This window comes from Mus musculus, chromosome 1, assembly GCF_000001635.26.
Source record: "Mus musculus strain C57BL/6J chromosome 1, GRCm38.p6 C57BL/6J".
NCBI lineage: Eukaryota > Metazoa > Chordata > Mammalia > Rodentia > Muridae > Mus > Mus musculus.
Window position 1 is genome coordinate 75,969,699 of NC_000067.6, and position 12,712 is coordinate 75,982,410.

Sequence of the window (12,712 nt, forward strand, 5' to 3'; positions counted from 1 at the left end):
AGGGTTGCAGTTCCCTTTAGTTCCTTGGGTGCTTTCTCTAGTTCCTCCATTGGGGGCCCTGTGGTCCATTCAATAGCTAACTGTGAGCATCCACTTCTGTGTTTGCTAGGCCCTGGCATAATCTCACAAGAGACAGCTATATCTGGGTCCTTTCAGCAAAATCTTGCTAGTGTATGCAATGGTGTCAGCGTTTGGAAGCTGATCATGGGATGGATCTCTGGATATGGCAGTCACTAGATGGTCCATCCTTTCGTCACACTTTCAAATTTTGTCTCTGTAACTCCTTCCATGGGTGTTTTGTTTCCTATTCTAAGAAGGGGCAAAGTGTCCACACTTTGGTCTTCGTTCTCTTGAGTTTCATGCGTTTAGCAAATTGTATCTTATATCTTGGGTATCCTAAGTTTCTGGGCTAATATCCACTTATCAGTGAGTACATATTGTGTGAGTTCCTTTGTGATTGTGTTACCTCACTCAGGATGATGCCCTCCAGGTCCATCCATTTGCCTAGGAATTTCATAAATTCATTCCTTTTAATAGCTGAGTAGTACTCCATTGTGTAAATGTACCACATTTTCTGTATCCATTCCTCTGTTGAGGGGCATCTGGGTTCTTTCGAGCTTCTGGCTATTATAAATAAGGCTGCTATGAACATAGTGGAGCATGTGTCCTTCTTACCAGTTGGGACATCTGGATATATGCCCAGGAGAGGTATTGCGGGATCCTCTGGTAGTACTATGTCAAATTTTCTGAGGAACCGCCAGACTGATTTCCAGAGTGGTTGTACAAGCTTGCAATCCCACCAACAATGGAGGAGTGTTCCTCTTTCTCCATATCCTCGCCAGCATCTGCTGTCACCTGAAATTTTCATCTTAGCTATTCTGACTGGTCTGAGGTGGAATCTCAGGGTTGTTTTGAGTTGCATTTCCCTGATGATTAAGGATGTTGAACATTTTTTCAGGTGCTTCTCTGCCATTAGGTATTCCTCAGGTGAGAATTCTTTGTTCAGTTCTGAGCCCCATTTTTCAATGAGGTTATTTGATTTGCTGGAGTCCACCTTCTTGAGTTCTTTATATATATATTGGATATTAGTCCCCTATCTGATTTGGGATAGGTAAAGATCCTTTCCCAATCTGTTGGTGGTCTTTTTATCTTATTGACGGTGTCTTTTGCCTTGCAGAAGCTCTGCAATTTTATGAGGTCCCATTTATCGATTCTCGATCTTACAGCACAAGTCATTGCTGTTCTCTCCCTACCTATTCAACAGTGTACTTGAAGTCCTAGCCAGAGCAATTCGACAACAAAAAGAGATCAAGGGGATACAAATTGGAAAGGAAGAAGTCAAAATATCACATTTGCAGATGATATGATAGTATATATAAGTGACCCTAAAAATTCCACCAGAGAACTCCTAAGCCTGATAAACAGCTTCAATGAAGTAGCTGGATATAGAATTAACTCAAACAAGTCAATGGCCTTTCTGTACACAAAGGATAAACAGGCTGAGAAAGAAATTAGGGAAACAACACCCTTCTCAATAGTCACAAATAATATAAAATACCTTGTCGTGACTCTAATTAAGGAAGTGAAAGATCTGTATGATAAGAACTTCATGTCTCTGAAGAAAGAAATTAAAGAAGATCTCAGAAGATGGAAAGATTTCCCATGCTCATGGATTGGCAGGATCAATATAGTCAAAATGGCTATCTTGCCAAAAGCAATCTACAGATTCAATGCAATCCCCATCAAAATTCCAACTCAATTCTTCAACGAATTAGAAAGGGCAATCGGCAGATTCATCTGGAATAACAAAAAACCTAGGATAGCAAAAACTCTTCTCAAGGATAAAAGAACCTCTGGTGGAATCACCATGCCCGACCTAAAGCTGTACTACAGAGCAACTGTGATAAAAACTGCATGGTACTGGTATAGTGACAGACAAGTAGACCAATGGAACAGAATTGAAGACCCAGAGATGAACCCACACACCTATGGTCACTTGATCTTTGACAAGGGAGCTAAAACCATCCAGTGGAAAAAAGACAGCATTTTCAACAAATGGTGCTGGCACAACTGGCAGTTATCATGTAGGAGATTGCGAATTGATCCACATCTATCTCCTTGTACTAAGGTCAAATCTAAGTGGATTAAGGAACTCCACATAAAACCAGAGACACTGAAACTTATAGAGGAGAAAGTAGGGAAAAGCCTCGAAGATATGGGTACAGGGGAAAAATTCCTGAATATAACAGTAATGGCTTGTGCTTTTTTTTTTTTTTTTAAACCTCAAGTCCCTCACTCCCTTGGCTGTCCTGGAACTTGCTCTGTAGATTGACCTTGAACTCAGAGATCTGCATGGCTCAGTCTTCTGAATGCTGACATCAAAGTTGTGTACCACCACCCCTGGACTTTAGCTTTTCCCTACTTGGAACTTATTCTATACCATGCTGGCCTTGAACACAGAAATCTGCTTCCCTCTGCCTCCTGGGATTAAACATGTGTACCACTATTCTTGGACCTAAGCTTAGCTGGGTGGGATCTTGCCCCAAAGTCACCCCTCCCTTAATCTGTTTATCTCCTTGACAATAGAATTCAGCTCCATGTCACTTGCTGGTGCCCCTTTATTTCACAAACCATGTATTTTATGTTTCTCCTTTCTCAGTTCCTTTTCATTAAAACACTCTTCATGAGACTGAACTTTAGAAACCACACAACAGAATTTATACCAGGCTGTTTTGAGACTTCCTTTGTCGAAGCAATTAATCTAAATCTCTTCACCTTAGCCTCAGGCAGACTCTTTGGATAATGGCAAAAAGCAGCCATGTTCTTCAATAAAACACCACAAAAATAGTCTCTAGACCACACACTAACATTCTTCTCCTTTGAAACTTCTTGGCCCAGCAGGCTGACACAGTTCAAATCACCCCCAGCACCACAGTCTTCCATATTCCTACTAGGATGGTCCATTAAGGCCCACTTAAAGCATCGCACAGCTTTTCAAATCCAAAGTCCCAAAATCCACATTCTTCCAAACAAAACATAGTCAGGCCTATTACAGTAATACCTTAGTCCCTGGTATCAATTTTTATCATAGTTAGGGTTTTACTCCAGTGAACAGACACCATAATGCAAGGTAACTCTTAAAAGGACAATATTTAATTTGGGCTGGCTTATAGGTTCAGAGGTTCAGTAGTACATTATCATCAAGGCAGGAGCATGGCAGCATCCAGGCAGGCATGGTGCTGGAGGAGCTGAGAGTTCTACATCTTCATCTGAAGGTTGCTATAAGAAGATTGGCTCCCATGTTGTTAGGAGGAGGAGCTTATTGACATAGTGACACAATTTCTCCAATAAGGCCATACCTCATAATTGTGTCATTCCCTGAGCCAAACATATTTAAACCACTACACACCAATTGGACCAATAACTAGGATTGAGTTCTGTTATTAGCAGATGGGAAAGAACTAGCTATTTTAGGGGAGGAGAAACCCATATGCCACAGAAACTCTAGAACTCAGTCAATGTCTATCTCAGGGGCTTAGAGAGAATACAAGAGACTGGATCCCAAGGGATAGGTGGAACATTGAGGGGGCTATTTACCAATATGGACTCCAGTGGTATGAAATTCTATATACTATCAGTGATTGCAGGAGATGACAATGTTTGGTTAAATGACTCTTTGGATCATTGGAGAAAGTGAAGGTGTGTGTAGATACCCTAACCGAAGTTGATGATCTGACAGATGGCAAAGAACAACAGACCAGAAGTAAGGGAAGGGTGTTAGAGTGTATGTAGTCTATAAGACCAGACGTCTCCCCATTTGACTGACTTCTATAGAAAAGCCAAGAGGAGCAGCAACATGAATAACAGTAATAGGGACTGGCTCCTAGAAGCCCAAAGGGGTGGGAGATAGGGCATCTCATAGAGCAGGATCCTGAAAGGATAGTGGCCTTGTGGCTCAGTTAAGAAGACTGGTGTGACCACAGTGGGCAGTTAAGGCTAGAACAGCCATGGGGAGAGACCCAAAGACAATGCAGGGAGTCTCCAATAAATATGTTGAAAGAGGAGAAAGATGGGTTTCCCTTTCCATCTTGAAATGAACTGAAGCAGCATTTTCTTTTACTAGTTCATTCTGTGGATTTCTTCTTAGAAACAGAAGAAGCAGGATCAACTCCATTCCTGGAAAAGTTCCTTAGGTGGGGCAGGTTTCTTATTAAACTACGGATCTAGGAGCCTGAGGGGAGACATGTGATGGGCATTGCTTTCCATCTTCCAGATCCCTGCTCATAAACAATGCATCATCCTCACCTGCAACAGGGGTGACTATTGGCTCACTGCTCTGTACCTCAAGAGGAATCGCTTCTAGCACCTGAAAATGGCTGCGCACAAGGGATGCACTGTATTCTAGGAGACAATCAATGGCCTGACGGAAGATTACAAGGTCTGGATTCTTATATCAATTTGGAATACTCTTATTACAATCTCAGAGCCCATCACAGGGCTTTCTAAAGTCTCCGCTACAGTCACACAGTGTTGTAGTTACTCTCTTCATCCAACCCTGCCTCTCTCCCTTCTTGATATCCTGACAGCATCCTCCAGCAAACCTTCCATGGGCAACTTTCCATCTTTCAGAATATGTTTCCAAAGAGCCTGATTTAAGACACTGCACAAATGGAAACGTAAACTCAAACCAGTTCTTCTGTGCTTGTGCATGAAGCCAAGGCCTAGAACCTTGATTGGACGGAATGTCTCTGTCCTCCCGGGAAAAGGGTATAAAAAGGTTTTAACCATGTTGCTCTGAGCAATTTGCATCTGGAGCCCAGGCCTCTGGTGGGGGTTTAAATTTGTAAGCAATCATTATTATATGCCTAGGGGGGAAACGCCTCAGTTTGGGAAATAGGGGAGGTAAAAGTGGGTGGGGGGAGTGCTAAGAGAATTTAGGCTTTGCCTTGTCAAGGGAAGGCGTTTATAGCATGGGGTAGTGAGGTACAAAGAAATGATATAGAGGAAATGGAAGAAGGGGGGCATTCTGTCAAAGATAACAGGGACCACCTTTAGGTTTTTGTCTATAACAATAGTTTCATCTTATTATGTTCAGTGAGATGAACAGTTGTTGGAAAAGTATACCTGAGGCTGGGGGCCCATTCTGACATTTCAAAAGCTACATGCTCCTTTCCCCATGGAGCTATAAGTTGTGATTCCTCCATGTTCTTCCAGCTCTGGTGGTTAGAGAGCTCTGGCCATCTCATTCACCAGAATTTCCCGACTGTGGTCAGCTTGGATAAACAGAGGCTACTGGGCGTGGTAAATGTGGGATAGTTCAAAGCAAACTCATTAAGCTCACCCATGAGCTCTTGCTAGGGAAAGGAAGCTCACATGTGGGGAAGGACCTGGGTGTTGACTCCACATCTTGGTGGGCCGTGGCTGGCTAGATGCCAGGGCCAGAGGCCTGAGCTGCAGCTGGCTAAGCTTTGTGGGCATCACTCTTGCCCTCTTGGGTGGTACTTTGCCCCTGAGGCCATGAGGAGCAGTCCAGCTTGTGTAAAAATGGGTTCTCCTCTCAGGTCTGGAGATGGCTTGCCAGGCAGAAAAAAAAAATGTGTTCTCCGGCAGGCTTTGCCAGCTGCAGTTTGTGGGTAAGGGGCGGGTGGAGGGAGGCCTGCTGCATAGGCAGGGGGTTGTCAGTTTTAGACCATGACTAATAAGAAATCTGGATTTTCTCAGTTGTAAAAACTCTTCCCAGTCTTCCCTTTCCTTCTCCACAAGGTAATTGCAGAAGTCTAGAGCTCTGGAGTTATTTTATGTTCCCTTTTGATGGCCTAAAGTGAATTAGAAGCTGGAAAACATTGTACATGGGAAACACTATATGTGTATTGTGTATTACATCTTAAGCTAAATGTTACATGAGAGCAAATGGTTTAAGGGAGTTTGTGCTCACCAAAGAGGCTGGCAATCATCTTAAGCCCAACATTTGGCCCAAATTAGCAATTTTCAAATATTCATGTTTCTATTTGAATACAAAGATTTCTTATTTCAAACCAATTGCTGCCTGATCAGTAGCATCGCTTCAAATTTGTTACAGCCTACGGGGATGGGGAGGAGGGCAGAGCCAGAGTGGAGGGGGAACTTTGAACGGAGTCAGAAGGCCTTGGTTTCCATCTTTTTCATGTGTTAGCACCGTCTTGGTCAATGTGTTTCTTTGCCTTCAGTTCATTTATAAAGTAACGTTGATTTTTTTTTTAAATCTTGTTAGAGATATGGGGAGAGTTAAGCCAAGTACTAAATGTGAAAGGGGTTTGCAAATCACAAAATCTATACAAATATTAATGACTGCTGGTGTAAATATATTTGGAGCAGTACTAGGACTTAAGACTTAAGACTTTGGAGCAGTACTAGGACTTAAGAAGATTCAAGCAAAGTTAGGTTCCAGTTTTAACTTTAAGTTATCCTAATAGACAAGGCTCTGGATGTAATGGGTTGGAATCATGAACAAGGAATGTATGCAGCTCTAGGCTACATGGCTGTCACTGAATCTGTCTATCCCACTAAGCATCCTTCCTTGACTCTTATATCCCAACAAAATGGCATTGATTCCACCGAAGAAATAATTCTGCTAAAGTGTCAATTTCTTTGGAAGTCATTATTGCAACCTCTGGGTTTATCTCTTAGGAGCGTTTAAGTCATTGGGATTTTAAACTATGTTACCTTTGCTTTAAAATACCTTCAGTGATCGACAGTAGACTATTTTCACAAAACACTCTGCTAGCTAACATTTAATAGAATTGCAAATGTAAGTGTCTACTACAGAATAAACACTCTGCCTGTACGTTGTCTTATCATAGTCTAGGGCCAGCAACCACCCACATTAGTACAAGGAAAATGGCCACACAACCAAGTTAAGTCCATGTTCTAAACCCTCTGCCAAACATTTCCATTTGCTTTAGGGAGCTGATACTGAGTAGGATGTTTGGGCTTCCAGTACCAGAGCAGACCCCTCCCCGTGGGAAAGAACCGATGATTCTTTTACCTGAGAACATAAAAGTCATTCAGGCTCTGAACTGAGTTCATCACAGTTTAGACTTCAACCGACCTTTGGCCTCTTCTTCATTCCACACCCTACTCTGTGTTGTTATTAAGAGGCCCACTGAACTTTTAGATACCAAGACAGTATATAGGAGTTCTCCCAAAGAAGAAGACAGCCTACCCTCTCTCAGTACCTCCTTCTCAGAATGGAGAAAGCCAACTTTTATTTGAAACCTCAGGTAGATTTTCTTTCAGTTCTCATTGGCCAGAGTTAAATTCACAGGGACATCCATAAACTGACCCCTGACAAAGAATTGCTTTGTCTTCAGTAGAGAGGACAGAGCTTTAGTGATATGGGCAGAGCTGCCTTTCTCTGCACCATTCAAACAATTGAAACAAACAAACAAACAAACAAACAAACAAACAAACCAGGGTGAGCACCTGAAGAAATTTAGGTTCAGATAGGATGGAAAACGCAGGACAGAAATGAATTGGATAGACAACCTAATGGATCTACTGTTGAATTCCTTTGGAACAGACTTTTACTGTGCAACTAAAACATCAAAGGTGGCTATCCATGATGGGGAGATGTATTAATATAATTCTTTAAATAAGAGACAAGATTGAGAAGAAATCAAAGCAAGCAAGAACAAAGGAGAGATAAAAGCAACATGAGGTCTTCAATTCTACTCCATTGATCTACCTGGCTGTCTCTGTACCAATTCAATGCAGCACTATTGCTCTGTAGTACAGCTTGAGGTCAGGGATGGTGATTCCTCCAGACGTTCTTTTTTTGTTGAGAATAGTTTTTGCTATCCTGGTTTTTTTTTGTTATTCCAAATGAATTTGAGAATTGCCCTTTTCAATTCTATGAAAAATTGAGTTGGAATTTTGATGAGGATTGCATGGAATCCATAGATTGCTTTTGGCAAGATGGCCATTTTTACTATACTAATCCTGCCAATCCATGAGCATGGGAGATCTTTCCATCTTCTGAGATCTTCTTCAATTTCTTTCTTCAGAGACTTGAAGTTTTTGTCATACAGATCTTTCACTTGCTTAGAGTCACACCAAGGTATTTTATATTATTTGTGACTATTGTGAAGGGTGTTATTTCCCTAATTTCTATCTCTGCCTGTTTATCCTTTGAGTAGAGGAAGGCTACTGATTTGTTTGAGTTAATTTTATATCCAGCCACTTTGCTGAAGCTGTTTATCAGTTGTAGGAGTTCTCTGGTGGAATTTTTGGAGTCACTTATGTATACTATCATATCATCTGCAGATGTAACCTCATAGAAGCAGCGGGAGGGAGGATAGGATGGGGGTTTCCAGAGGGGAAACCAGGAAGGGAAATAACATTTGAAATGTAAAGAAATAAAATATCCAATAAAAAGAGATGATAATAATAATAATAATAGTAATAATAATAATGATAAGCAACACGAGGAAGGAAATGTCTTTCAGTTTCTTTCCAGGTGCTGGTGGCCTCCTTCAGAAGGAGGAAGAAGGACGAATGAATCCTCACAAAGGCCAATGGAGAACTCTGATACTGTTTCCTTGTTTCCTTTCTACTTAGATTATAAAACGGAAAGGTGCACTCTGAAATGTGTGGCAGAAAGCTGTGAGGAGTTATTTCAGAATTAAGCTAGAAAAGAGGGAAATCGTGATTTCCTAGATGGAAACAATTCCAGCTGGCAGTTGGGGAGAGCAATATAGGATTTTGATTCTAAGTTGGCTTAAAATTCAGAGCAACCCCTAGGAGGCTTTGACTCTAAAGTAATTATGATGCTGAGTGATTTGGAAAGCATTCTAAGAAAATCCGAGGAGTAAAGCTAACTTAAAAAAAAAAAAAAAACCCAACAAGCTACATACAGTTGATGACATTATTTATTCTTTATATGTGCTTAAATGTGCTTTGTGTAAAATCTTGTTCTATAAAAATCATTGACTTTGCTGGTTACTATCGCTTGGGTGGAGCACTAATGTTATGCTCTTCGACAGTTTAGTAGAAGAGTCTAGTTGTACTGGCATCCAAGAGGGAAGCCACCCATCTGTTGGATGCTGTCATTGAAATTCTGCAAATAGGGAGAGAAGCAGGCATTCCAGGATGGTGGTGTTGCCAGCTTTCTCGGTTGCTGTAGGCATTCTTAGCTCTGATTGGGGTGAGGCAATGTCTGTGCTGCCTGAGTGCTGTGCTCCTATTTCCTCAGGTTACTTCTCCATGAACACTGCCCCCGTGATGTCTGATTATCGACAGACATGCCACCCTCAATGGAGATGCACCATCTTCTGTTCCCGTCAGCATACACTCCGTAAGTTCTAGGCAATCCCTAGGATCACATGGCCTTGCATATGGCTTTCTAGACAAGGCCATTTCTGTCTGTAAAGGAGAGTTCCAGAGTACTGTTTCTAGTGATCCAGTCTTGTCCCAGTGTCACCAAGGTTCTGCAGATGAAACTTCTCAGGAGCACAGTGATCAGATCCAGCTACAGCTGACATAGGAGGTCACCATTTTGATGGCAGAAGTCAATGGATTCCCAAATTCTTTGTGCTCCAATTGTCTCAAGTGATTCTTAGATTTAATATATATATATATATATATATATATATATATTATTTTCTCATTGATCTGTATTTCTTTTTAAATTTATTTTTGGAGAACTTCACATATGAACATTTCAGCTACATAATTCTTATGATTCCTTCTCAACTCTAATTCCTATTTCCTCTACTTGATCTCAAATTTCTGATCTCTTCTTCTTTAATTATTTTTGTCTCTCTCACACATATATAATATTTATCATCATCATTGTGTGTATGTGTGATATGTATGTGTGTGTACCACAGCATGTATGTGGCATGAAGAGACAAGTTTATATAGTTGGTTCTCTCTTTCTACCTTGCTGTGGTTTCTAGGGCTTGGGCTCAGATCATCAGGTTTGGTACAGAGTGCTTTTACCCACAGAGTCACCTCTCTTGTCCCATTCCTAAATTGGAATTCATCAGGGATAACTGCGGATTAATGCTAGCAGCCTCTCAATGAGGTCCCAGTGCTTTGGGGTTAAGTCACTATGCTGGCTAGGGTCAGCTGGGAAGAAGGAATCTTAATTGAGAAAATGCCACCATAGGATTAGCCTGTAGTCAGGGCTGTAGGATATTTTCTTGATTGATGATTGATGTGGAGGATGCAGCTTCACTGCAGGCAGAGCTGCTGCTGGTAGGTGGTCTTGGGTGCTATAGGAAAGTACGCTAAGCAATCCACAGGGAGCAAGCCTCTAAGCAGCCTCCAAGCCCTCTACATCTGCTCTGGCTCCAGATTCCTGCGCTGAGTTCTTGCCCCAACTTCTCTGGATTAATGAATTTCAAACTGTAAGATGAAATAAAACCTCTCTTTCTCAAATTAATTTTGGACATGGTATCTTATTAGAGCAATAGAAGCCCTAAGAGAGCCACTGAGTCCATTTCTAACAAGCTTTTAACTGAAATGAAGTTCCCTTGGCAGGGTACAGCTTAAATGCAGAGAATACAATGGAGAAGATCAGAACTCAGGGTACCAATCTGGGGTCCATGGCTGAGCTTGGACTAGCCAGATGATGGTACCATTATAAGGGAGTGGAGATGATAAATAACTTTCAGTAAAGTACCAACAAGAAGATTGGGAGAAAGCAGGTAAGACTTCTGATTCCATCAGAGCCATGCCATGTGCAGAGCAAAACACCTGGAGCCATTTATACAGCCTCAAGAATGCAGGCTGCAGATCTTTACCTCTTGTCTCCTCATGGTAATAAAGGGACTTGTAGATTGGTTTGGTTCCCCTCATCTCAGTGAGATTTCTGTTGGGATGATTCCAGAGATAGCCCTTGGCTCTAGAATGGTGAGCAAAAGGTTGTTAAGAAATCCCTGAGGAAGCTCATTTATATCACAACCCACCTCTTCCCTGTGTTCTGCCATTCCTCTACCGGATCTGTATGCTTTAACTTTTTAAAATGAATGAATTAATTAGCTAGTTAATTATTTTTGTCTTTCAACAATAATAATGTCACTCATTGATTTTCTTTTATTTCATGAGAAATATGTTTTATATATTTCCAGTTACATCTCTCCAACCCTAACAAAGCTTTACACTTAACCTATGATTGCTATTAAAAAACCCCAAGGCGGAACACCAGGGCCAAGAAGTGGGAGTGGGGGGGGGGAGGGAATGGGGGACTTTTGGGATAGCACTGGAAATGTAAATGAAGAAAATCCCTAATAAAAAAAATAAGAGAAAAAAAAAAAAAAGAACCCAAGGCTTAACAAACTGATGTGACAGTAAATGACAAAGTGGGACATGAGCCCTGACTTGCGATTCTCTAAAGCTCAAGCCACTCAGTCTACAGTGTTACCCTCTCTGAGGCCTCCCTTTGTGGTGAATGATAAGTGGATGATGGTTATGCAAATTACCCTCCCATAATTTAAGGATTCCCACATAACTCCACAGGTAGCTCACAAAATTTCTTCTGGTTATTGGAGACAATAATGACTTTACCATTTTAAAGGAGTCCACATTTTTTTCTACAAGAAATATTTCTCTCTAAGCTTGATGGCTGAGAGAAATTTAAATCAACATATCCTACGTTCTGTTTTAAGTATCGATTAGAATGGACCCTGCACAGAACAAAAGGAATTTGAGTTCAGGTTAAGATTGATGGTTACCATATGGCAGAGAGGGGAACAAAACGGTAGTGACATTCATCAGGAAAGGGCTAGAGTGTCATCCAAGGTGTGCAAAGAAAATGTTTAGTCTTGACAATGGCTCTAATGCATATTCCTCTCTTTCCATTGTCCTGTACTTAGAGTCTCGGCTAAGAGAATAAAGGCAGGGCATGGGGGAACTACCAATGTTGTAGAACAGATGGAAGCTGAGTGGAGTCCTTGTTGAGACTTAAGTGAAAATTTGGCTTACAGTTTCTTCACCATCTTTGTATTTCATTTCAGACCTCAGAATACTGGAATGTGTGTGTGTGTGTGTGTGTGTGTGTGTGTGTGTGTGTGTGTGTGGTGTTAATGCATTTAACAGCATGATTGATTTAGCAGATTCTCAGTGAAACCTGCCAAAGAACTATACTCTCAATGACAGTATATCAAGCTCCGGGAGTGTGTTTCCTTAAGAGTCACCAGTGTGCAAGATGACAATTTCTGTGGCCTGCTTCCTGCCCCTTTTGATTTGTTGATGAGCTGTGTGTGATGCCTGGCAGTGGTGCCATTACGGCAGAGGGTGTCCAGAGAGAGGGCAACGCCATTATCCTTGGTTCTCCAGCTTAAGCACTGAAAATATGAATAAAAGGTTGTCATAGTTTTCTTGCTTTGTAAAGAAAAAAAATCTTTTCAGCAGCCACGTTATTCCATTGAGCTCCAGCTTTCTTTGCCAACAGCTCACTGGGGAGACTGGGGTTGGAAAGGGGGAAGAGTGGAAGCGGATCGGTATTCAACAACCGGAATCAGCTGCGGTTAGTACGTAAGGTCCGCTTGCCATGCCTCCATTGCAGCAGAAACCTGCGAGGCTTGCTCTGAATATGTGCTGGCCCTCACATGTACCCAGAGGAATGACACGAAGACCCAATTCTCAGTTTGTATTACCTATGCAAGTGTGATGCTTCTTGGACTGTTATAGCTCCTCACTCAGAAGCTAGACAATTTTCACAATTGAGCCA

The 12,712-nt window shown here is 41.6% G+C and overlaps 1 long non-coding RNA gene across 2 annotated transcripts in view; it reads left to right on the top strand.

The window, feature by feature from the left end:
- Gm32622 overlaps positions 1–12,712 on the top strand; it is a 157,611-nt gene that overhangs the window by 32,967 nt on the left and 111,932 nt on the right. The window contains exons 1-2 of one of the 2 annotated variants that reach the window (XR_865557.2): positions 4,281–4,438; positions 9,230–9,331. The exons of the other annotated variant lie outside the window; for it this stretch is intronic. This is a non-coding gene — a long non-coding RNA (predicted gene, 32622). Of the gene's footprint in view, positions 1–4,280; positions 4,439–9,229; positions 9,332–12,712 lie in introns of those variants that run through there. 2 annotated transcript variants of the gene reach the window in all.